This window comes from Petaurus breviceps, unplaced genomic scaffold (assembly GCF_028583685.1).
Source record: "Petaurus breviceps papuanus isolate PSGF00001 unplaced genomic scaffold, PetGlider_PUasm1.0 89249, whole genome shotgun sequence".
NCBI lineage: Eukaryota > Metazoa > Chordata > Mammalia > Diprotodontia > Petauridae > Petaurus > Petaurus breviceps.
In genome coordinates, this window is record NW_027187028.1 from 18,792 (window position 1) to 44,679 (window position 25,888).

Consider the following 25,888-nt stretch of genomic DNA (forward strand, 5'->3'; position numbering starts at 1 on the left):
ATGAAAACTCCTGAGGTATCTGACCTGGGCTTTACCCTCTAGGCATTTTCTGCCACTGCCTTTTAGAGATTGCCATGGAGATTCTCCTTTTTCAATTTGCCTCTCTCAGAGCAATACCAATTCCTGCAGGTGACAGAGAAGACAGTGTCCTATTAAAAGGTAAATTCTTTGTTTGGGATTTCACCTTAATTAATGAGGTAAAACTCAGGAAAAAGAGAATTAAAAGGAGTTCATTAAAAGTACATCTAGTTAGTAACATGTTGACTACCTGATCTCTAAGACATCAGCCAGGGATTCAAGATAACTTTCGTAACAAGATAAAGACATTTCATATAGGCCCACATTATCAAAATGGGATGGGTCATTGCATCTCAGCTCTTGCCCAAATGCCAGTACATGCAATCTAACAGGTAGTAGGTGACCAGATATGTGAGGGATAGCAGGTAACAATACAAAAGCTGCAGACTGGGTGATGCCTCCCCCAACAGTGATTGAGAAGCAGGACTGGGAACAACGGGGTCAATAAGTCAGAATAACTTTCAACAATTCCCCTATTTGGTGCTAACCATATATATGATGCAGCAGCAAAACTGGTTTCATCTCAACTCAGCTGCATCATCCTGCTCTCTGTTGCTCATGCCATATCAATCTGAGCAAGAATCTGTGGCTATAAGCTAGGGGACTTAAATTTATAGCAGGAAACAAGTATACTGTTGCCATGAGTATCACAAATCACAATCCCATGTTTCTACCAGTGTCATAATCTCATGTATGCCCCAAGGAGACAAATCTTGTTAAATAAACACTATATGTAAACTAAGGCAGGTTATACATCAAGCTATTTAGAGGACTCACCATGTACTAATTTTAGAGGGGAGATTTATATATCAGCAAATCCCCAAGAAAACTCAGTAAATGTAAATACCATGAAACAAAAGACCAAAGTAATACAAGAATGATCATCAATGTTAAATAACATCAATTGCCCTTGTAACCCACTCCCAATGTTCAGTTAATCATTATTATCAGTTAATCACTTTTCATCTTGAGTCCCAGATGTCCATGTAGTTGTCTGGTCCCTGGCAACATATTCCCCTGAACAACACAGAAAAGTTCTCATTTCCAGGGCAACTCCGAAGTGGCCTCTTTCCAGTAGATTTGCTTCTCTGGTTCCAAGGCACTTGCAGAGATTTCTACTCAAATCTGTCAGTGACTAGGCTCAATACAATTTAGTATAACTTCTTAAATGTGCTTTTGTCAATAACTAATTCACGTGGTGAAAACCTGATCAAGGCTTATGATTCTGGTCTTACTAACAATACATCTATGAGAACATTAAATTAGGGACACATAATTCACCTGAAATTTCAGAAACTTTCAGTTATCACAATCAAATTGCTATTTCTAGCTTTCTTCTTTGCAATTATCAATGCAATTTCTTTTGTAATATCCCAAATTCAGTTTTTAGAACTTATTATTATAGCATGTTTAAGGCTTCTATATGTAACTATCTGATCTTGTTGCTTTCTTAAAATTTTCCATGCCTGGTAATTCCCCTGTAGGAGATAGTTTAAGGATCTTAACATGAATAGTAGCTACCAACACTCATTGTATGTAAATGCATTTTGTCCCTAGGTATAACAGTTTCACAAATGAATTTGCTTAAAAGATATTTATTTAGTATTGCAATGACAAATGTACACTGTTTGCCTACCTTGGTAAGAGATTTTTTTTTTAAGCAATCGGGGTTAAGTAACTTGCTCGAGGTTACATGGCCAGTTATTTCTGGGTGTGGTGCTAAGTATCTGAGCCCGAATTTGATCCCCAGGTCATCCCAACACTGGAGCCGGTGCTCTTACTCGCTGTGCTACCTGGCTGCCCTGATAAGAGATTTTCTATGAGAAGAAGGAGGGACATAAGTATAAGAGTATCAAAACTGGTCCTCTAAGCCTAAGGACAGAGGATGACTGAAAACAAGGCAAACCAGGATAAAGCATACTTAGTTCTGTTTGATATCAAGCAAGTCATAGTCAAGTTTTAAGAACAGCCAGAACTGGAAAGTTCCACCTTATTCACAGGGTTATCATAACCATAATGAGTTAGGTTCAGGATTCATCAGGTAGAAACGGGTATGTTCAAAAAGTAATAGCACTGTGGGGAAACTGAGTCAAGAGAATCCTCCCTCAGGGCATGCCAAAGTCATTGCTTTAACCTTTCCCAGAATCAGATATCCATTTGTAGTAATTCCCAGACTGCACTCCATCTGGGCAGCATATTTCATCCCCCTTGAATGGTGCACTATTGGCCTCATGACAATACAGATAATCATACCTGAAATCCAAATTTAGGATAATATCAGATTACAGTCCCATGAGATTTTACCTCAAATATTAAATAATTAATCATAGGTTAGGGCTATATATAGCTTTTCTTATTATTTTCATGGTGTTGCAATAACAAAAAGTTTACCAGGTCTTTAAAATTTTATTTTTTATTTGTTTTTATTTTTTATTTATATTTTTTATTTATTTTTATATTATTTATTTATTTATTCAACATCATTTCCTTTTTTTTTTCTCCTTCTGCTCCTTGAGTTTGAACTCATCTTGGTGTAAAAGTCAGTCCTCAGAAATCAAGAAAATAATTATATTCTGGAATTTCACAGATAAAATGAATATATGAGTTTACTCAAAAACCCAGAAAAATACTGGTCAATTGCTGTCAACCTTCAGACTAACAGATATCCATCTCCTAAAGAATTTTATATTCATCCCTTAAGGCAGAAATAAATCTTTAAACTGGAGTTTGTTGAGACTAAGTTGGTTAAAGATGTAACTTCAATATGTACCATTCTGGGTATAATTCCATAATCTTCATCAGTGATAGTTAAATAAGTTTAGATGAAACTCGCTCTTTATTATAATCAAGTTTGAAAACTCTCCATTTTGTAAGGAGTGGAAGAAGGGATAGCATTTTCTCAGAAAACCAGTTCGTTGTTGAGGAATTTTACAATACCAGCAAGCTCTTCTACAGGGCTGATAGGATATATGAGCTAGTGAGACTGCTTGGTGGTGCACTGAAGAGCATCGGCCCTGCAGTCAGGAGGACCTGAGCTCGAATATGGCCTCAGACACTTAACACTTAATAGCTGTGTGACCTTGGGCAAGTTAATTAACCCCAATTGCCCTACTTTCCACCCTCCAAAAAAAAGCAAAAAAAAAGATTATATGACATAGGTCAAGCAGATGGTCTCAATAAACCTTGAAAGATTATAAATAAGGAGATTTTACAAGATCTTTTCTTTGTACCTTTACCCATACATGGACTCATGACAATACAATCATACCTGAAATCTAAATTTAGGATATATGAGATTACAGTACCATGAGATTTTACCTCAAATTATCAATTTTCTTTTTTAAAATATACCCAATGAAATATTTGCTAGGATTTTACATTATGAAAAAAAACCCTGATGACATACTTAATAATTTCACAGTAACAAGGGAAAAAGAAATTTTCATCATATTCCCTATGATTTCTCAGAATCCACAATGCAAGTTAATCTACTAAGATAATAACAACATAAACAATATTATGGATCTTGAAAACAATCAGAATTTGGAGGTACATTTTACTGGATGTTAAATAACATCAATTTATTTGAAGGGATCTCCTTTTACATAGAAATATCTTCATTAAATGGCTTTTAGAATTTTACACTAATCATATCTAAAACCTGTTATAAAGTTAAGAAATATGGAACAATTACATCTAACTAAGAAATGATAATATTAACAGTACAACATTTATATAGTGCTTGCCATATGCCATGTACTGTGTTAAATACTTTGCAATCACCTTGTGATCTTTACAATAACCCTGGGATGTGGGTACTATTATTTCATTTTCCCCTTTATAATTTTGTGGAAACTAAGATAAATGGAGGTGAAGTCACACAGTCAATAAATTTCTGAATCTTCATTTTTTGACTCAAGTTTTCCTGATCCATGCATTTTCTAGCATTTTTTCCTTACTGCCAAATAAATGCATTTTTGCAATAAGTTCTGATTTGCCACAATTATTCTAATAGAAGAACATATTTCATTATAAGTGAGACCACATCATGATTTGGTTTCAGGACCAAATCAAATCTGGATTTATAGTTAGTACTGGTAATATCTGCTGCTAGCCCTTCAAATTATAGGGCCAGTTACATTCAGTTGGTTTACTGACAAAGATTTAAAGCAACAGTCTTGTATTTTCACCCCTCTTTTAGGATTCATGAAACTTTTCTGAAACAGAATTTGCAAACATACCTCTGTTATGCAGTAATGAAATTATCAATGCATATTCCTCACATAAGAACTAAAATATACCCTGCTGATGGTTTGCTACCCCAAGTAATTCAATGCTGCAAATATATTTCTATATTTTCCATATTATCTTGAATAATCAAATAAAGTTTCTCATATTCTTCTTCTCTGAATGAGATCAAACGCTACTTCACTTCTCTTTCCAAATTTCCACAATCCTTTACTTTCAAGCCCTCTATTTATACTATCAGAACAAAAAATATTACAACTTTTAGTAACTTCCTACCCATTTCCTCTTAACCCTAACTTGCCTAAACTTGATCTCCTTTCTTTCAAGCTTGGATTAAAGCCCTTCACAACTACACCTGTCTTATTTCTCTCATATTCTGACCAGACACTTCCCTTGTTAATCTTTTATTTGACAGACCTGTTTCTGCAGATACTATTGGATGGAACCAGGAGAACAGAAATTATAAGGAAGAAGAAAATGTGACCAAGATAGAAGAATGGCTCTGTCCTGTGGCCTCCATATGGGCTCAGCCAAGCAGAAATTCTAATGAAAATATCACTCAGTTACTGAACTAGGCCTTGGAAAAGCTGATAGCCTCACTCTCCTTACTTGTCTGTTAAGGGCCTGTCAAGTAAAGGGCCCCTGAAAAATTCTACAGTTCTAACTATGCGGACACTGAATTTTTAGGGAAGTTAGGGATGGCAAGAATGAATACATATGTAGTAGGATGGGAATGAATGGCTGACCAACAGGAATAGCAGACAGTGAAACATCTTAGAGCCTTGAAGGGTCAACTAGAAATCCCACCTCAACCACATAGGAGGTATGTCCTCCTGGTCTTCCCATAGACTTCCCATTTCTTAGCTTTAGTTAATTCCTCTGGACTAAAAAGAGCATCAGAATTAGAGGTCAGCTGTTGGGAAGAAGGAGATAACATACACACACTGTACTCCTTCAATTATATTTACTGTGCTCCTTTCTGATTTGGTAGTTGAAATTATTATTATGGCTGTTTTTGTTGCTGTTATTATTGTGATAAATCCTGAACAGAAAGGAAAAGATCGGGTAGGCCTGCAGTGGAAGAAAGGAATCTGTCATCAGAGGGCAGAGGGCCACCAATGGCAACTGATGAGACTTATTACATTTAGAAGGGAAGGGGAATGGTTGCCTGAGGACATTTGTGAACAAGTGTTCAGGAACTTCCTAAATATTCCAGGGTATCTCCATCCTAGGAATGAGAAAAAGAGAAGGCAAGATTGCCCATGTGGGCAGCCCTGCATATTATCCCACCTCAGTGACATCCCAACTATTTGCAATTTGGTTTCCTGTAGCCTCCATTCAATGAAGTCAAGAGAAGGGAAATGACAAAAAAGTCCATCAGGAGGGAAACTCCCTGGCTTTCCCCCATACCTAACCTACTCAAATTTCTGAAAAAAGAGTAAATCTGGAAACTCACCTTTGAAAAGAATAAGTGACCTTGTCAAAATGAAATCTGTTTACAAGGGAAGGATTGTTCAGCTCTTCTTGGAAATAATCCTAGAATGAATCAATGGAGAAATAATGTTAACCTTAAGGCATTGAGGGGCCAAAAGAAGGAGAATCTGACATGTGGGGGAGGCCCCAGATCTGATCTGAGCCTATAAGAACTTTGTCCTAGGAAATGGGCAGTTATTTTGTTACCCTTGAAGACATACACTGTATTCCATAAAAGATATTTGTGGTGGTTATTTCTATTTTAGTATTTAGAGGTATTATTATTGTTCTTCCTGACGGATTTGTTATTATGATTAATCATGAACAGAAAGGAAAAGATCTGGTACACCTGAAGTTCAGGAATATTTGTCCATCACATTAAGGCAGGGCCTGTAGGCTGGGTCAACTTCCACCCCCAAAGTTAATCATAATCCATTTTCCCCCAAAGAAAAAGGAACTGAAGAGACTTACCTTTGAAAAGGAAGTGGGATGGTTGCAAGAGTGAACACGGTGGTGTTTTCTGAAATCTTCCAGGTTAACACAGTCCTAGGAATGGGAAGTCTAGAAATGACTGGAAAAGCCACTAGGCCTTAGAGGAAAAGAGAAGGCAAGATTGCCCACGTGGGCAGCCCTGCATATTATCACACCTCAGTGACATCCCAACTATTTGCAATTTGTTTTCCTGTAGCCTCCATTCAATGAAGTCAAGAGAAGGGAAATGACAAAAAAGAATCCAAACTGACCAAGGTAGAGAAGACACTCAAGGTAGTGTCCAGTGGACTGCATGTAGAGTCAGCAGAGACCTTAATGCATACATCAGACACATTCTAGCAACTAAATCTTGGAAAAGCCTATTGGCCTCACTTCCCTCACCTGTCTGAAAAGGGATTTTCAAGGAAATGGCCTCTGAAAAGGCCTAGATTTACAGCCATTTAGACAATTAATTTTTTAGGGAAATTAAGCATGGCAGGAATGAATCCATATGAGGCAGGGGAGGAAAAACGAAGGTTGACAGGCAGTGTTCAAAAATGCTTGGTGGTTACAACCAGACCTGTAGGGTCAGGAAGCCTGGACTTTACCTCCCAGCTCATCCACTTACCAGACCAGTCAAGGTAACCAAGTCACTTATCCTGTGTTATCCTCTTGTCTCTTCCCTGCAACATTGGGATAAGAAAATTAATAATCTCACAGTTTGTTCAGAGGCTCAAAAGAGATCCAAAATGTACAGATTTCTTTATGTAAGTGTTATTCTTTTTACTAGTACAGATGTGTAGGAGCACTTGGAAAGAAAGATGGTTGAGAAGTGCAGTGGAACCATTTCCTTAGCCCATCAGAAGGCACCAGCCCAGGGTTCTCCTGACTGATGCCCCCACCCATAACCCCTATACATTTCTTAAGTAAATTCAATTCTGCAAATTCATTTTTATGAAATAACAGTCAGCTTTTCAAAATGAAATCTGTTCAGAGAGAGGAGATTGTGCAGCTCTTCACTGGAATAATGCTAGGACCTATAAATGTGGAAATCTTGTTAACCTTAAGGGATTCACAGACAAAAAGATAAGAGAAATTGACCCTTGACTCCAACCCAGAACTAGGACATCCTTTGCTACTTGCAATGTCTATTTTTCTTTCTTACATTCAACACCTAGAGGAATGAGGGAAATGAAATGGCACAAACAGCAAGAAAAATAAGTTGGAGGAAAATTAAATACAGTGGTCATAGTTTCCTTTGAGGGAAGGTGGCAAGGGGCCAGATTATAAGTCTTCCATCTGTCCCAAACCAACAACTTCCATCTGTAAAAGCACAAGGCAACTTCTACCCAATATTGCCAGCCCAGTCTCTCAACTAAGATCTGGAGAATCTCTGGGCCAAAGAGGAAGAACCTACCTTTTTGCGTCAGGTCTTCCACCTCCTGCTGTGCCTGTCTCTTGAGGGAAGAGGAAAGTTGGTAGGGAATGGAACTTTTGTCTCTCATTGCACAGGTGTGATTTTCACCTCTTGCTGTACCCTTTTCCTGCCCAATCTGCACCCGTCAGAGGGAAGAGGACTAGGGAAGCACGGTTTCCCATCTGACCATATGAATGTGTGCCTCCCATCTCAGACTGCACTTCCTCCAGCTTTATCTCCAGGCTCCACTGGGAAGAGGAGTGGTGAGTGCTGCCCTCTACTCAGTAATGAATATTCTTACACTTCATCATACCTTTCTCATCTCAGTGATTCTGAACCCCTGAAGATCATCATCCAAACCACATTCCATACCTCCTACAAACCAATTACTTATCCCCATTCCCCTCAACCCTCTCACCTTAAGTAACTCTCACACCACCCAACCCTTGCACTGTGCCTTGTGGAATACCTGTTCATAGGCAACACATTTCCCTTTATCCTAAATCATTATTTCTCCTATTCCTTCAGTATATAAGTGTTACAGAAACCTGGCTACCCCCAAATGACACTCTCCCTGGTCACCCTTTCCAGCACTGGCTACACCTTCTCTCATTCTCCTCACTTCACCGGTAGAAGCAGAGTTAAAGTACTCCTTGCTCCTCATTGCCACTTCCAGATTCTCTCCCTACCTGACACTCAACAACCTCTCTCCCTTGAGGTTCATGCTGTTCATATCTACCATCCAATCAAAACCCTGGTACCCTTACAAAACAGAACTCATTATATTTCCCCTTAAACCTCCTCCTCCCTCCTACCTTTCCTATTACAGGAGGGGGCAATACCATCTTCTCAGTACTTCAGGCTCCCAACCTAAGAGACCTCTTTGACCCCTCACTATCTCTCCCCCCTCATATCCAATATGTTGCCAAGACCTGTCAACTTCACCTCTGTACTATCTCTTGAGTATGCCCCCTTCTCTTCTCTGACATGGTGCAGACCCTCATCACCCCATGGCTGGACTGCTGCAGTAGCCTGTTGGAGGGTCTGCTATTTCAAGCCTCTCCCCACTCCAATTTATCTTCCATTCCTCCACTAAAGTGCTTTTACTAAAGATTTTCCAGGTCCTATAATGTCACTCCCTGAGCCCAACTCCCCCAGTAACTCCTGGTGGCTCCCTATCACCTCCAGAAGCAAATACAAAATGTTCTGTTTGGCATTCAAAGCCCTTCATTTCCTAGCCACCTTCTACCTTTACAGACTTCTTACACCTTATTCCCCACCATGTCCTCTTTGATCCAGTGACACCAGACTCCTAAATGTTCCACAAAGAGAGCAAGTCATCTGAGGGCATTTTCTCAGGCTGCCCCTCATGCCAGGTCTTCCTCAACTCTACCTATGGACTTCCCTGATTTCTTTCAGGTCTCAATTAAAATCCCATATTCTACAGGAAGACTTTCCCAGCTCTTAATTCTAGTGCCTTTATTCTTAATCAGTTACTATTTATTCTGTATATATTTTGTTTCTATGTTTTTCATGTTGTCTCCCCCATTAGATTGTAAACTCCTTGAGGGTAAGGATTATCTTTTGCTTCTTATTGCATCCCCCATGTTTAGCACAGTGCTTGGCACACAGTATGTGCATAATGTTGATCGACTTATAGCAGACTGCCTATAGGTATATACTCTGGATGACACTATTTTCCTCTTTTCAGACATTTCTTTTCTTTCAAGAATGGTCTCCACATAAGTTCATCACAACCTGAAAATTTGGCTGACTGGACAGAATTCTCAGGCACTGAAGGTGTGGTGAGTGAACTTCCTGTGGGTATTCATGGCCACTTTCTAGCAGGTAAGTGACCCTGACTTTCTAATAAGTCTCCGTTCTAGGACTTGACCAAGAAATGCCTTGTGAAATAAAAAGCTGTGTAGAAATTAGAGACTTGGAATTTTAAATAAGAAAATGAGTACTGAGTGCTCTGAAAAGATCTTGTCTGGACTTCCAATGGTGAAGAAATATGGGGAGCTTGGTTCATTGCTGGTGAGTCTTATCTCAAGAGGTTAATATCTTTCTGTCCTGTGTGTCATGTTTCTTCTATTTATTAAAAGCCAGATTTGCTGTGCCTAGGGTAAGGTTCATTTGAAGTAGGTAAGTTAGCATACCCAATGGGATTTTGATAAACAGTATCAAAAGCAAAGGTATTATTGGTATCTTTGAAGTGGGTATTATGTACCCAACAAAGTTAAGAAGGATTTGGGTACTCAGAAAGAAGAAATGGAAATAAATTGAAGAAGAGGTAAGACAGGTAAAAGTTCTCTCACTCTCTCTAAACCCTCTGTTTAATTAGAACCTTTAACTGAAAATCATGCTTTTTTGTCATCACTTGATTTGCCTATTGATCTGGTGGGAAGAGATCATCTGTATAAATTATGATATATATCCTGTATAATCTATACTTCACAAGGGGTGTTTTGGGAACTCTACTAGGAAAAGGCTGACTTAGGTACTATTTGGTTTCAGGTTCACGAAGAGGATGAGGGAAAGTGGTAGTTACAAATGAGGCTGGAAACACACTCTGAAATGAAGGAAACTTAGGGTGTATTCTGGGCCCAGTGTAGGAATGATTTTGGATTGACAAAAGGAATTAAACCCATTATAATAGGCTATTCCAAAGACAAGCCAAGGCCATACAATAAGCAATACAGTTTGTTGACAGTTCATATATTTGAAGATTTAGAGGAATAATGACTTACAAAAAGTAAGCAGTGCCCATGTAGTACCCAAATTTACTGGTGAGAAAAGAAAGAATATTAGATAAAGTTAATCCGTGTATCAGATTTCTCTGAATTTAAGCATTTCTGTGATTCACCTATATTTTCTAGACATTTGCAGGAAATTTAAAGTTGTTTTTCCATCAAAGGGTCCACCTTAATTCATTATGCGTTCCCCATTTTCAGCCTATGATTGGGTACCCAATAATTTTGGCTCCTGAATTCTCCACATTTGAGACACAAGCATCCTCTTAGCTCACATGGGGGAATTTCTGATTTGTGCCTCATAAAAAGATAAGTGCATAGAAGAATTTGTTTGCATACTAAATCATCAAAATGTCTCTCTCAATTTGGAATGATTTTAATAGAAAGATAAAACAGAAAAGAAAATAAGGAACTGAACAAATTCCAGGAGAAGCAAGATCAGAAAGACTTCTTGTATTTTCTAAATGGGACTGCAATAGAATATACACACTTCACAATAGCACATGGAACTTATACAAAAATTGACCATGTCAATTTAGGGCACAAAGATAATACAAACAAATTTTAAACACAGAAATAGTTAATAATTTTTTTTTTACAGACCATAATTTTTTTTTATCATTACACACTTTTGACTTTATTTGAAGCATCTAACATAGCCATTAAATCATGTCTCCCCTAACATAAGCATAGAGTCAGATCCAATGATTTAACTATTTAGAGAAGAACCAACTAAAGATCACTTGAGCGACAATACTTAACCTTCTGCACTAGGGCAATAAACTGGTATTATCATCAATAAGCTGTTTATAACTGAGAAAGGAACCTCTTTCTATGACAGGTTCTCTTTTGTTCACCAAACAATGCCACAGGATCCAGTATTTCAGTTCCTAGTGAATATTTCTATGTACTTTTTGTAGCAAATACACAAGGAGGACACATTCAGAGATGCATGAGTATTTCATCTGTTGCCTTACAACTACACTTTTGAGGGGACACCTAGAGCAATGGCAAATTGAGGAGACAAAATACTATGGAGGTTAACAGTCAGAAAATATTTGGGTATGAATGTGGTCTCACTAAGACTAGACAGAACAACTGACACAAGGTGAACTCAAAAGTTGGGCTAAGAAGGAGAGGGCTAGGGCAGCATACAAACCAATGCCAGTTGTCTATTAATCTAGAAACCCTGATTCCCAGGTCGATGAGCCTGCCAATAATAAGTCAGTTAGTCACAAGTACTTAAGGGTCTACTATATTCTAAGTACTGTGCAAAACTGGGGATACAAAAGAAAACAAAAGACAGTCTCTGCTCTCAAGTAGTCATAGTCCAGTGGAGAAGACAATATGCAAACAACTATGTACAAACAAGTTACATACAGGACAAACTGGAAATAATCCACATAAGAAAAACACTGGCATTAAGGACATTTGAGAAAGGCTTCATTTAAAAGTTGAGATTTTAGGTAGAACTTGAAAGAAATCAGGGAAGCCAGAGGGGAGGAATGGGAAGGAAAATAATTCCAGGCACAAGGGATATCCAGTGAAAATGCACAATCTGGAGAAATGGAGTTTCTTGTGTAGGGAACATCAAGGAGGCCATTATCACTGGATCACAGAGTATATAGCAGGGAGTTTTGAAGGCCAAACCGAAGCTTTTCTATTTGATCCTGAAAGTGACTGGAAGTCACTGGAATTGAATAAAGACAGAAATATCTTTCCCCACTCCTCAATTTACATTAAATTTGCCAGAGAGGCAAGGATGGATAGTTTCTTCTGAAGTGAAGGAAACGCACAAGTATTTGGAGACTAATCTTCTTCAAGATGACCTCCAATCTTTTTAATGTTCCTGGTTACCATTCCAGTTAGAAGGGAGATAGCACTGGTGAGTTGTTAGGCCACCAACTGCTTAGCACAAATAATGTAAATGGACCTGAGGGTCAGTCATCACCTTGTACAAGTGGTACAATGGAAGATTCCTTAACTCCAGCATCTCTGGTGACAGCAAAATTGAGACAGGCAGGAAAGCACTTAGAGATATACTTTGGGTTCTCACTAGAGCAACTTTTACATTGCTACCAGGCTCTCAGTTAGCCTAATAAAAAGTTAAAAACTCCAAAAAATTTTACAGGTTAGCAGATCACCGTTCATCCCTTTCACCCCCCAAACAAAGTTCTTGTCAAATTCTTTTACTTTCTCTAAGTGGTGCCTACACACCCACGCCTTTTCACGATCGCTTTGATTTCTTTCCAGAGCTACAGCTTAGCATCACTGAAGTCAGCACTCTTACTCAATTCCTTTTGCCTTCAGTTCCTGCTTGACTCGATGCAGATAATTGGGATCAGGGTAACCAAAATTTTCTGGCCCACCAAATTGGAGAGTTTTGTGGTGAATATCATTCCAAGTGATCACATCATTGACTCCTGATGTCCGGGACTGTCCTACTGTGAAAATCAGCCTTTGGTCAAAAGCTCTTCTGAGGAGATTCAAAACCTGCCGCCCTTCTTCATTATTTGGCAAGTATGCCACCCGTCTTGTTCCTTCATACCGTCTTCCTGGGTTGGGATGATCTTGTGTCTGTATGCCTCCCCGCATGTCATAATGAATCACAATAGTGCCACAGGAATTATAACCCGGAAGTGAAGATGTTCTGTAAGAGGTTGTCATCGTTCCATCCGGCTGATTCCCTTTCACCACTTGATAGGAAGTCTGGCACACAGGGCACACTGGCTTATGTCTCATGGCCTCTCTGATACAAGGGGCACAGAACTCATGCCTGCACTTTGTAAGGGATTCTTTTTCTTGAATGACGTCCAGACAGATGGCACACTCGTCCTCCTCTTCCTCCTCCTCCTCTCTTACAAAGTCCCCACAGCTAGGCAATTCATTGAAGGCAGGGAAAGCCATCTTGAAATCAGCAACACTTTGGGCCAAGGAAGATTTGGGGTCCTTATACCAAATTTCTCCAAGGGAGAGACCCAGAACTTGTCTCTGCTGAGCAGGACCTTCAATGCTAAAATGTCTCTTAACATATTTCATTGCTTTTGTAACGTACTTGGGCAAACCAATCAATGCCAGTTCTTGTTCATACCACTCCAAGTTTACACAGGGGTGTTTTCTTTCAAACTCTTCAAAGAATGTCTTTTCAGGCCAACACTTTCTCTCTTGGTTTGCTGGTTTCAACATAACTACCTCTTTGACAATCTCAGCTAAGAGTATCTGAAAGAGCTCAATGAAATCTTCATAAGCATGTGCGGAGAGGTCTATGTCTCTGCGTTTTGGCCTAAACATAACAAGGGTTCTCCGAATTTGGGGTCTGTTCACCAATTCCATTACAGTGTCATATGTTTTCTCTACGTCTTTGACTTCTTGGCGCAGAAGACGCAAGTAAAGGGTATCAACCTCAATTTCATTCTTCGTGTTTTGGGAAAGCATGACTTCCAGAGGCTGTTTGCGGAAGAAGTTGGCTTCAATGAAATGTTGAGCTCCTAACATGTCCTGTGGGCTTCCACAGAGGATTAAGACTTTTCCTTCCGCTTTAATTCGGAGGTTTTTAAACATGCCAGTCAGTATTTTTTGGACTTCACGGACCAGCTTATTATCTGTGAAATGAAGATCCTTATGGGTCACATGCTTTACTTCCCTCTGAAACACTCTGGCAAAAGCTTCTTGAGCTGCTCTCCTGTCCCATGACTTATTCGTCTCAAAATCTAAAGACACATTGCCTGTAGGATATGACATAGTACTTTTGATACGTACTTGATACTCACTTTCTATTCTGTTCAGAGTTTCAGCAAAGAAATATTTGAAATATTCATACAAACGTGAAGGAACCGAGATAAGTTCTGACTCCTCTTCTGTTCTCTGTTTTAGGTTTGAGTGAGGAACAGGATTGTCACTGTCATTTGCCATAACATCTGCAATTTCTCTTGCAGAGGCTGAGTGGGGAGGATCATCATTTTCTAGCATCCTCTCACTTAAGAATTGATAAATCTTTTTAATATCTTCAAAGTCACCCATCACTTTCTCAGGTCCATCATGGTCTCCCTCTATTTTGACATTTGGGCAGAGGCTAAGAATTCTTTCCCTTTCCTCTTTGGAAAGCTTGAAGTTCAGCCGGGCCCTGGCCTGGAGAAATATCTTTTGAGTCAAGGAATTAGAGGAGCTAGCAGCACCTCCTTCATTTGGGTGCTTCTCATCTGGAGATTCCTCTGGGAAGGCCTGAGTCTGAGAGGAAAGCTGGCTTATCTCTAAAGTGTTGTCCTCATCTGGGTCTTCATTTGTTTCTAGGTAGATGTTCACATGTGATGCATCACCAATCACCAAACAGTGATCTTTCTTTGCTATCACACCTTCCTTGGCCTGTCGTTTATAAAACTCTACCCAGAAAGTGCCTTCATGGGGACCGGCTTTGACCTTGCACTTGCCTCCCCCAGACCTACTTGGGTTCTGGAAATACTTTTGCAGCTTCTTCTCTATTCCAAAGCAGTTCTCAGACACTCGGACCAGGACCCGGTACAGTGGGCTGTGGGCAAGGTTTCCAGTTGCCATCACAGCAGGGAAGAGGATCACGAGTTGAAGATCTGGACCTGTGATGTTTGTTCACTGGGCTCTGGAGGGAGAAACTGGGAAGCAGAGAGGGGAGATAAAAATTGCTGTCAACTCCCTACTTCCCACCTCTCTGCCCAGACCATAACTTAAGAAAAATAGCAATTGCTTAAGACAGCACAAACATAAGAAAGAAAACCAAAAGGCAACTAACTTAACAATGAAATCCTAAATAATGACAAGTTCAAATAATTTTAAAAATACAAATAATTATTTGAAAAAAATTATGAGAAAACTGAGATTGATGATGATGATGATAATGATGATGAGGAAATAACCTACAATTTCAAGGGTGCAGATAAAGCAGTCCTAAGGAGGAAAAAGATATATGTCCTTACAAACATACATTAACCACAAAGAAGATAGGAGGAATAATGAACTGAATATTCATTGAAAAATTAGAAAGCTAACCAATAAACCAGCTTAAAATAAGCAGAATGGTATTAAAAATAGGGGATAAACAGGTACATTCACAACAAAAATACTCCAAAGAAATGATATCTAAAAGTAAAGAGTGATTCTTTGAAAATAATGAATCTGATGAAACTTTAGATAATCTGAAAATAGGAGATTAGTCAAATTAATAAAATAGCAAATGAGCAAAATGAAACAACAACAGAACCAGAAGAAAAAAATAATCAGAATACTACTTACAGGCTTAAAAACCATAATCTTACATAAAACCATAATCTTATAATATGTTGCTCTTTTAAGACATCTCAAAAAGGATCTTAAAAATCAAATAAGAGAAGTAGAAGAAAAATTGGGGGCAAAGGAGAGTTTTGAAGGAGACTTCTGAAGAAAGAGCCAACAGCTTGGAAAATGAAGCAGAAAAATTGACTGAAGAAAACAATTCCTTAAAAAATAGAATTGGCCAAATGGGAAAAAAAATCCACTAAAGAAAACAAATCCTTAAAAAATAGAGTTGGTCAAAAGGTGGTGCAAAAGCTAACTGAAGAAAGTAATTCCTTAAAAATTAAAGTTGGACAAGTGGAAGCTAATGATTCCATGAGATAGGAAGAACTGTTCAAACTAAGTCAAAAGACTCAAGAAATAGAAGAAAATGTAAAATACCTCATTTGAAAGACAATTGACCTGAAAAATAGATGCCAGAGAGATAATTTAAGAATTACTGGTTTTGGGGCGGCCAGGTCGCGCAGTGAGTAAGTGTGCCGGCCCCAGGGTTGGGAGACCCGGGATAGGTTCCAGCCTCACAAAATAACTGGCCGTGTAACGTTGAGCATGTTACTTAACCCCAATTGCTTTAAAAAAAAGAATTACTGGTCTACCTAAAGGCCATGATAAAAAAAAAAGAGCCTGGACTGCATCTTTCAAGAAATTATCAAAGAAAACTGTCTAGATATTCTAGAACCAGAGGGTAAAATAGACATTGAAAGAATTTACTGATCACCTCCTAAAAGGGATCCCAAAACAAAAACTCCCAGGAATATCATTGCCAAATTACAGAGTTCCCAAGTCAAGGAGAAAATATTGCAAACAGCCAGATTAAAAAAAAAAAAGAATTAATGTATCATGGAGTCACAGTCAGAATAATGCAAGATCTAGCAGCTTCTACATTAAAGAATTGGAGGGCTTGGAATATCATATTCCAAAGGGAATAGTAGCTAGGATTACAACCAAGAATCGGCTATCAAAATTGAGCATAATCTTTCAGGGAATAGATGGACATTCAAAGAAATAGGGGACTTTCAGTCATTCCTGATGAAAAAACTAAAGCTGCACAGAAAATTCAATCTTCAAATATAAGCATCAAGAGAAGCATAAAAAGGCAAACAATTAAAAAAAAAACCCAAACATATTGTTAAAAAAGTTTAAACTTCCCTAGAAGGAAAGGTAATACTTGTAACTCTTGAGAACTGTATCTTTATTAGGGAAATTTGAAGAGGTACATATAGGCACAGGCTGTGGCTATAAGTTGATTTTGATGAGATGATATAAAAAAATTAAAGGGTGAAAAAAAGGATTGTATTCAGAGAAAAGGAAAAGGGGAGGCAGAAAATGGTAAATTACATCACATGAAGAAGGATAAAAGAGCACTTATAGTAGAGGGAAAGAGGGGAAGGGTTATGGATTGTTTGAATCACATTCTCATTGGATTGGCCCAAAGGGGGAATAACCTAAACACTCTGTCAGGTATAGAAATTTATTTTACCCTTTAGGGAAGTAAGAGGAGAAAGGGGAAAGAAAAGGGAGGAAGTGGATAGAAGGGAAGGCAGGTTGAGAGAGGCAATGATCAGAGAGAACGGAGAGAAAAGTATAAATGGGGAAAAACAGGATGGAGAGAAAGACACAGTTAGTAATCATAACTGTGAATGGGAATAGGATGAACTCTCCCATAATCTTACAATATGTTGTTTATAAGAAACACATTTGAAGAAGAGAGATACACATGGAGTAAAGGTAAAAGACTGGAGCAGAATATGTTATGCTTCAGATGCAGTAAAAAAAAAAAAAAGAAAGAAAAAAAACAGCAGGGGCGGCCAGGTGGCACAGTGAGTAAGAGTGCTGGCCCCATAGTCGGGAGACCTGGGATCGGTTCCGGCCTCAGATACTCGGTACCCACAAAAAAATAACTGGCCGTATAACCTTGAGCAAGTTACTTAATTAACCCTGACTGCTTAAAAAAAAAGACACACAGCAGGGGTAGCAATTCTGATCTCAGACAAATCAAAAGCAAAAAATAGATCCAATTAAAAGAGATGAGAAGGAAACTACATCTTCCTAAAAAGTAGCCTAAACAATGAAATAATATTAATAGTAAACATATAAGCACCAAGTGGTATGGCATGCATCTTATTTAGAGGAGAAGTTAAGTGAGTTATAGGAAGAAATATATAACAAAACTATACTAGTGGGGGATCTCAACCTCTACCTCTCAAAATAAGATAAATCTAACCAGAAAATAAATAAGAAAGAAGTTAAGTAGGTGAATAGAATTTTACAAAAGCTAGATATGATAGACCTCTGGAGAAAACTGAATGGGAATACAAAGGAATATATCTTTTCCTCAGCGGTACATGGCACCTACACAAAAACTGACCATGCATTAGGGGATAAAAACCTCACTATCCAATGAAGAAAGGCAGAAATATTAAATGTACTCTTTTTAGATCATCAAGCAATAAAAATTATGTGTAATAAAGGACCATAGAAAGATAGACTAAAATTAATTGGAAACTAAATAATCTAATTCTAAAGAATAAGTGGGTCCAACAAAAATCACAGAAACAATCAAGAATTTCACCAAAGAGAATTACAATAATGAGACACCACAGCAAAACTTATGGGATGTAGCCAAAGCAGTTCTTAGCAGAAATTTTATATCTCTAAAGGCTTATATGAATAAAATACAGAAAGAGGAGATGAATTGGACATGCAACTAAAAAGGCTAGGAAAAAAAATAAAAGTCCCCAATTAAATACCAAATTAGAAATTCTGAAAATCAGACAGATTAATAAAATTGAAATTAAGAAAACTATTGAGCTAATAAATAAAACTAAGAGCTGGTTTTATGAAAAGAAAAACCAATAGAATAGATAAACCTTTGGTTAATTTGATGATAAAAAAAGAAAACCAAATTACCAGTATCAAAAATAAGAAAGGATGAATTCACCACCAATGAAGAGGAAATTAAAGCAATAATTAGGAGCTATTTTGTCCAACTATATGGTAATAAATCTGACAATCTAAGTGAAATGGATGAATATTTTCAAAAAATATAAATTGCCCAGATTAACGGAAGAAGAAATAAAATATTTACAAAAAAATATAAATTGACCAGAATAACAGAAGAGGAATAAAATACTTAAACACGTTTCATAAAAAGAAATTGAACAAGTCATCAATCAACTTCCTAAGTGAATGCTACCAAACATTTAAAGAACATTTAATTCCAATACTATATAAACTGTTTGGAAAAACAGGCAAAGAAGCAGTCCTATGCAATTCTTTTTATAATACACAGATTGTACTTATACCTAAACCAGGAAGAGCCAAAACAGAGAAAAAAAATATAGACCAATTTTCATAATGAATATTGATGCAAAAAGTTTAAATAAAACATTTTCAAAGATATTACAGCAATATATCACTAGGATAACACACTATGACCAGGTGTGATTTAGACCAGGAATACAGGGCTGGTTCAATATTAGGAAAACGATTAGCATAATTGACCATATCAATAAAAAAAATTAACAGAAATCATATGATTATTTCAATAGATGCAGAAAAAGCTTTTGACAAAATACAGCAATGATTCCTATTAAAAACACTACAAAGCACTGGGATGAATGGAGTTTTTCTTAAAATGATAAGTAGTATCTATCTAAAACCATCAGCAACATTATCTGTAATGGGAATAAGCTAGAAGCTTTCCCAATAAGATCAGTGGTTAAACAAGCATGCCCATTATCAAGATTGTTATTCAATATTGTACTACAAATGTTAGCTTTAGCAATAAGAAAAGAAAATAAATCGAAAGAATTAGAATAGGCAGTAAGGAAACAAAACTACCACTCTTTGCAGATGATATGATTTAGAAAATCCTAAAGAATCAACTAAAAACCTTACTTGAAATAATTCACAACTTTGGCAAAGTTTCAGGATATAAAATAAACCCACATAATCATCAGCATTTCCATATAATACCAGCAAAGCCCAGCAACAAGACATAGAAAGTGAAATTCCATTTAAAATAATGCAAAAAAAATAACTCTAGACATATGAAATATTTGGGAGTCTACCTGCCAAGACAAACCCAAGAACTATATGAGCACAAATACAAAACATTTCACACAAATAAAGTCAGATCTAAATAACTGGAAAAAATATCAGGTGCTTATGGGTAGGCCAAACTAATTTAGTAAAAATGACAATTCTACCTAAATTGATTTATTTATTCAGTGCCATCCTAATCACACTACAAAAAAAATTATAGAGCCTATTAAAAATAATAACAAAATTCATCTGGATGAACAAAAGCTCAAGAATATCAAGGGAATTAATGGAAAAATGTAAAGGAAAGTAGTCTAGCCCTATCAGATCTAAAACTATATTATAAAGTATCAGTCATCAAAACCATTTGGCACTGAGCTAAGAAATAGAGTAGTGAATAAGTGGAATAGGTTACATACACAAGACATAATAGTCAATGACTATAGTAATCTACTATTTGATAAACCCAAAGACTCCAGCTTCTGGGATAAGGATTCATTATTTGACAAAAACTGCTGGGGAAACTGGAAAACAGTGTGGCAAAAACTAGGCATAGACCAACATCTTACGCTGTATACCCAGATAAAATCAAAATGGGTATATGATTTAGACATGAATGGTGACTCCATAAGGAAATTGGAGAGCAAGGAATAGTTAACCTGTCAGATCTATAAAGAAGGGAAGGATTTATGACCAAATAAGAGATAGAGAACATTATGCAATACAAAATGGAGAATTTTGAGTACATTAAATTAAAAAGGGTTTCCACAAAGCCAATGCAACCAAGATTAGAAGACAAGCAGAAAGCTGAGAAACAATTATTACTGCTAGTATATCTGATAAAGGCCTCATTTCTTAACTATATAGAGAATCGAATCAAAATTAGAAGAATATCAATCATTTCCCAATTGATAAATTGTCAAAAGATAAGAACAGGCAGTTTTCTGATGAAGAAATTAAAGCTATCTATAGTCATATAAAAATAACTCTCAATCACTGTTGATTAGAGAAATACAAATTAAAAATCTGAGGCTAATTGGCTAATGTGACAAAAAAGGAAAATCATCAATGTTAGAGAAGAAATGGGAAAATTTGAACATTAGTACATTGTTGGTGGGGTTGTGAAATGAATCAACCATTCTGGCGAACAATTTGGAACTATGCCCAAAGGGCAACAACACTAGTAGGTTGGTATCCCAAAGAGATCATCAAAAAGGGAAAAGGACCTACAAGGTACAAAATATTTATAGCAGCTCTTTCTGGGATGGCAAATAATTGGAAATTGAGGAGTTGCCCATCAAATGGGGAATGGCTGAACAAGTTGTGGTACATGAATGTAATTGAATACTATTGTGCTATAACAAATGATAAGCAGACAGATTTCAGAAAAACCTGGAAAGACTTACATGAACTGATACTGAGTGAAGTGAGTAGAACCAGAAGATCATTGTACACAGTAATATTAACCCTGTGTGATGATCACCTTTGAGAGGTCTAGGTCTTCTTGGTAATATGATGATCTAAGACAATTCCAAACAACTCATGATGGAAAATGCTATATACTTCCAGACAAATAACTATGAAATTTGAATGCATACTATTTTCTCTCTATATATAGGGATATAAGAGAAAGAAGGATATATAAATCTACAAATATAAAAGAGAAGGCAGTTTGGGGGAGGTGGTGGTCAGAAGCAATACACTTTTAAGGGGGGACAAAGTGAAAAGAGGAAAAAAAGGGAAGGATAAATAGGGGGAAAATAAGATGGAGGGAAATGCATAATTAGTAATCATAACTATGAATGTGAATGGGATGAACTCACCCATTAAACAGAAGTAGATAAAAGAATGGATTAAAAACCATAATCCTACAATGTTGTTTATAAAAACACACTTTCGGTAAAAACAGGACTTGAGAGTAGCTCCCACTCCCACCTCCTCCAATTCATGTAAAAAATGACTATAAACAAACTTTGGAGCTACAGAACCCACAAAATGACAGAGAGAAGCTAACCTCTTGCTGAAAACAGCCCGGCAGGCCAACAGGAAGGGGCCAGCACAGCCCTCTGGGAGCTGAGACCAGCCCCAAGTGAGCCCGAAGTTTTAGCCTCAGGGTGGCCACAACCAGCCACTGGCTAGAGGGACTTCAAATCACCAGCAGCTGTGGCAGTTTCCAGAATTATCAACTCATAGTTGCTAAGGACAAAGTGAGAGGTCAGTGTTGTATGGACTTTGGGAACAGGGAGTTCAGGAATGTGGTCTGGTCTTTAACCCATGGAGGGAGAAGCCACTGACGCACAGTGGTTGTGCAGCCACCTCCACATAACTGCTTCAGAGCTCCTGGCCTGCAGATTGTAGGGGAATCAAGCAAACAGTCTGAGGGGTAAACACTCTTGCTTTAACCTGCTTGGATCTGGATTTCGGTCTAGGGTGGAGGTCCTGGGGTGTGTGACCAGTGTGCCAGAGCATGTAGAGGCTTCAGAGAGGGCAAACAACTAATAGCTCCAGAAGCTGAGAAAACTCCAGTGATTTGGGACAAAGCTCCCCCGTCTGGTAGCAGAGTTCTCCTGTGGCAAAAAGCTCAAAAGTCAAGTAATTGAGTGGCAACATGAGCAAGCAAATGAAGCAAAGCAAGCAAAGCAATCTGCCATTAGACTCCTATTTTGGGGACAAAAAAGATCAAAGCATGGAAAAGGAGGAAGATGGCAAAATCAGGACTCCTGCACCAAAAGCTTCCAAGAAAAATATGAGCTAGTTACAGGCCATAGTGTACCTTAAGAAGAATTTTGAAAACCAAATAAGAGAAGTGGAGGAAAAATTGGGAAGAGAAATGAGAACAATGCAAGAAAATTATGAAATGAGAGTCAGCAACCTGACTGAAGAAAATTACACCTTAAAAAATAGACTAACTCAAATGGCAAAAGAGGCTTAAAAAGGCAATGGGGAGAAGAATGCCTTAAAAAGCCGAATTTGCCAGATGGAAAAAGAATCTCAAAAGCTCACTGAAGAGAATCATTCCTTCAGAATTAGAATGGAGCAAATAGAAGCTAGTGACTTTATGAGAAATCAAGATACTGTTAGGCAAATCCAAACAAATGAAAAAATAGAAGGCAATGTGAAATATCTCATTGGAAAAACCACTTACCTGGAAAATAGATACAGAAGAGATAATTTAAAAATTAGTGGACTACCTGAAAGCCACGATCACAAAAAGAACCTAGAAATCATCATTCAAGAAATTCTCAAGGAAAACTGCCCTGATGTTTTAGAACCAGAGGGCAAAATAGATTGAAGGAATCCACTGATCACCTCCTGAAAAAAATCCCAAAAAGAAAACTCCTAGGGATATTATAGCCAGGTTCCAGAATTCCCAGATCAAGGAGAAAATATTACAAGCAGCAGGAAGAAACAATTTAAATATTGTGGAAACACAACAGGATAACACAGGATCTGGCAGGTTCTACATTGAGGGATCAAAGGGCTTGGAATATGATATTCTAGAGGTCACAGGAGCTGGGATTAAAACCAAGAATCACCTCCCAGCAAAACTGAGTATCATGTTTCAGGGGAAAATATGATCATCGAATGTAATTGAGGACTTTCGAGCATTCTTGATGAAAAAAACGAAGCAAGAGAAACATGAGAAGGTAAACAGGGAAAAGAAATCATAAGGAACTCATCAAAGTTGAACTATTTACATTCCTATGAGAATAGTTGAAGGGAACAGAAATGTGTGTGTATGTATATGTGTGTGTATACATACATATATATGTCTATATAGGTGGGTATATGGGCGCATGAATACATATGTTAGTGTGTGTATACATGTGTACAGGTATACATAGACAAATGGCACAAGACCTATTTAATAGGAAGGAATGATACTTAAAAGGCGAAATTAAGAGATGAGAGAGGAATATAAGGAGAGGAGATGGGGAGAGACAGAATGGGCTAAACTATCTCATATAGAAGAGGCAAGGGGAAACTATTACAATGGAGGGGAAGAACAGGAAGGCAAAAGGGAATATGTCAACCTTATTCTCACTGAATTTGCTTATGGAGCGAATGACATACATACTAAATAGGGCATCTCATCCTACAGGAGAGTAGGGGGGGGGAAGGGGATGAGAGGGAGGATGATGGAAGGAAGGGCAGGCAGGAAGGGTAGGGAAGTTAGAAGCACCCACTTTTGAAAAGGGACAGGATCAAAGTAGAGAATAGAACAAGTGGAAGGTGGGATAGGATGGAGGGAAATATAGTCAGTCTTTCACAATATATCCACTATGGAAGTGTTTTGCATAGCTACACATGTACAACCTATATTGAATTGCTTATTTTCCCAGTAAGGGTGGGTGATGAGGGAGGAAGGGAAAGAATCTGGAATTCAAAGTTTTAAAACCTAATGTTTAATATATATACACATATATATGTGTGTGTGTGTGTATGTATATATATATAATTATTATTTTACATATAACTGGGAAATAAGATATATAGTGACTGGGGCATAGAGATCCACCATGCCCTACTGGAAAGTTGGAGGGGAATGGGGGAAGACATGGGAAAGAACAGATTAAGGGAGGGGATATTTATTCAGTGGGATTGCTGTTTTGGGGTGTTGGGTAGGGGAAAAATGGGAAGAAAATGTGTAACTCAAAGTCTTATGGAAATGAATGGTGTAAACTAAAAATAAAAAAAGAGAGAGAAAAAATAAAGAACACAAAAGAAAGAAAAAAACTACACTTGAAGCAGAAAGACACACAGAATAAATGTAAGGAGCTGAGGCAGAATCTACTATGCTTCAGCTGAAGTAAAAAAAAAATCAGGGTACCCTGGCAACAGTAATCTAAAACAAAGCAAAAGAAAACAGGGATCTAATAAAAAGAGATAAGCAAGGAAACTACATCTTGCTAAAAGGTACCATACACAAGTAATATCAACACTAAACATATGTGCACCAAATGGTGCAGCATTCAGATTGTTTAAAGAACATTTTAAATCAATTATAGGAGGAAAGAAACAATAAAACTATACTGGTGGTGATCTCCACTTTCCTCTCTCAGAACTAGGTAAATCTAAGCAAAAGAAAGAAGAAGTAAAGAAGATGAACAGAATTTTTGAAAAGTTAAAAATGACAAACCTTTTGTCTGAATGGAAATAGAAAGGAATCTACCATTTTTCTCAGCAATACATGGCACTTACATTTGATCATATCTTAGGGCATTTAGACATAAAGGGTGATACCATAAGCAAATTAAGATAGTGTGGAATAGTTTACCTTTTAGATCTGTAAATAAGAAAAATAATTTATTACCAAATAAAAGATAGAAATCATTATGGGATGCAAACTGGATAATTTTGATTACACTAAATTAAAAAGTTTTGGCACAAATAAAGCCAATTAGAGGAAAAGCAGGAAACTGGGGGGGGAATTTTACATCAAATTTCTCTAATAAAAGCCTCATCTCTCCAATAGAGAGCAATCTAGAACTATGACCAAAGGACTATGTACAAAAATACTTATAGTTGTTCTTTTTGTGGTGGCAAAGAAATGCCCATCAATTGGGGAATGACTGAAAAAACTGTGGTATGTGATTGTGATGAAATTCTATTGTTCTGTAAGAAATGATGAGCAGGATGCTTTCAGAAAAACCTGGAAAGACTTACAGGAACTGATGCAAAGTGAAGTGAGCAGAATCAGAAGAGTGTACAATAAACAGCAATACAAAAATAGAAGACAATTTTGAAGGATCTGTGATGAAAATGCCATCCATCTCCAGAGAAAGAATTGGTGGAATCTAAATGCATTATCGAATTATACTGGGGTTTTTTTACTGTCTTTATTTTTCTTGAGGTTTTTTTTGGAGGGGGAAAGGTCTGTGGTTTCTTTCACAACACAACTAATACGGAAATATGTTTTTCATGCCTTCTCAATGATGTGGCAGGGGAAGGAAGGTAGAAGGGAATTTGGGATTCAAAACTGTAAAAGTATGAAGGTTAGAATAGTTTTTACAGATAATTGAGGAAAAATGAAATATGAAAACCCTACATTGTTCCTTTCATTATGACTAATGGCTACTTGAAGGAGAAACATAATCAGATG

General features: G+C 37.5%; 1 pseudogene; it reads right to left on the bottom strand.

Moving 5' to 3' along the window:
• Positions 1-1,249: 1,249 nt before the first annotated feature.
• The window catches only part of LOC138176435 (E3 ubiquitin-protein ligase DTX3L pseudogene), a 139,553-nt pseudogene continuing 114,914 nt past the window's right edge, over positions 1,250-25,888 (bottom strand).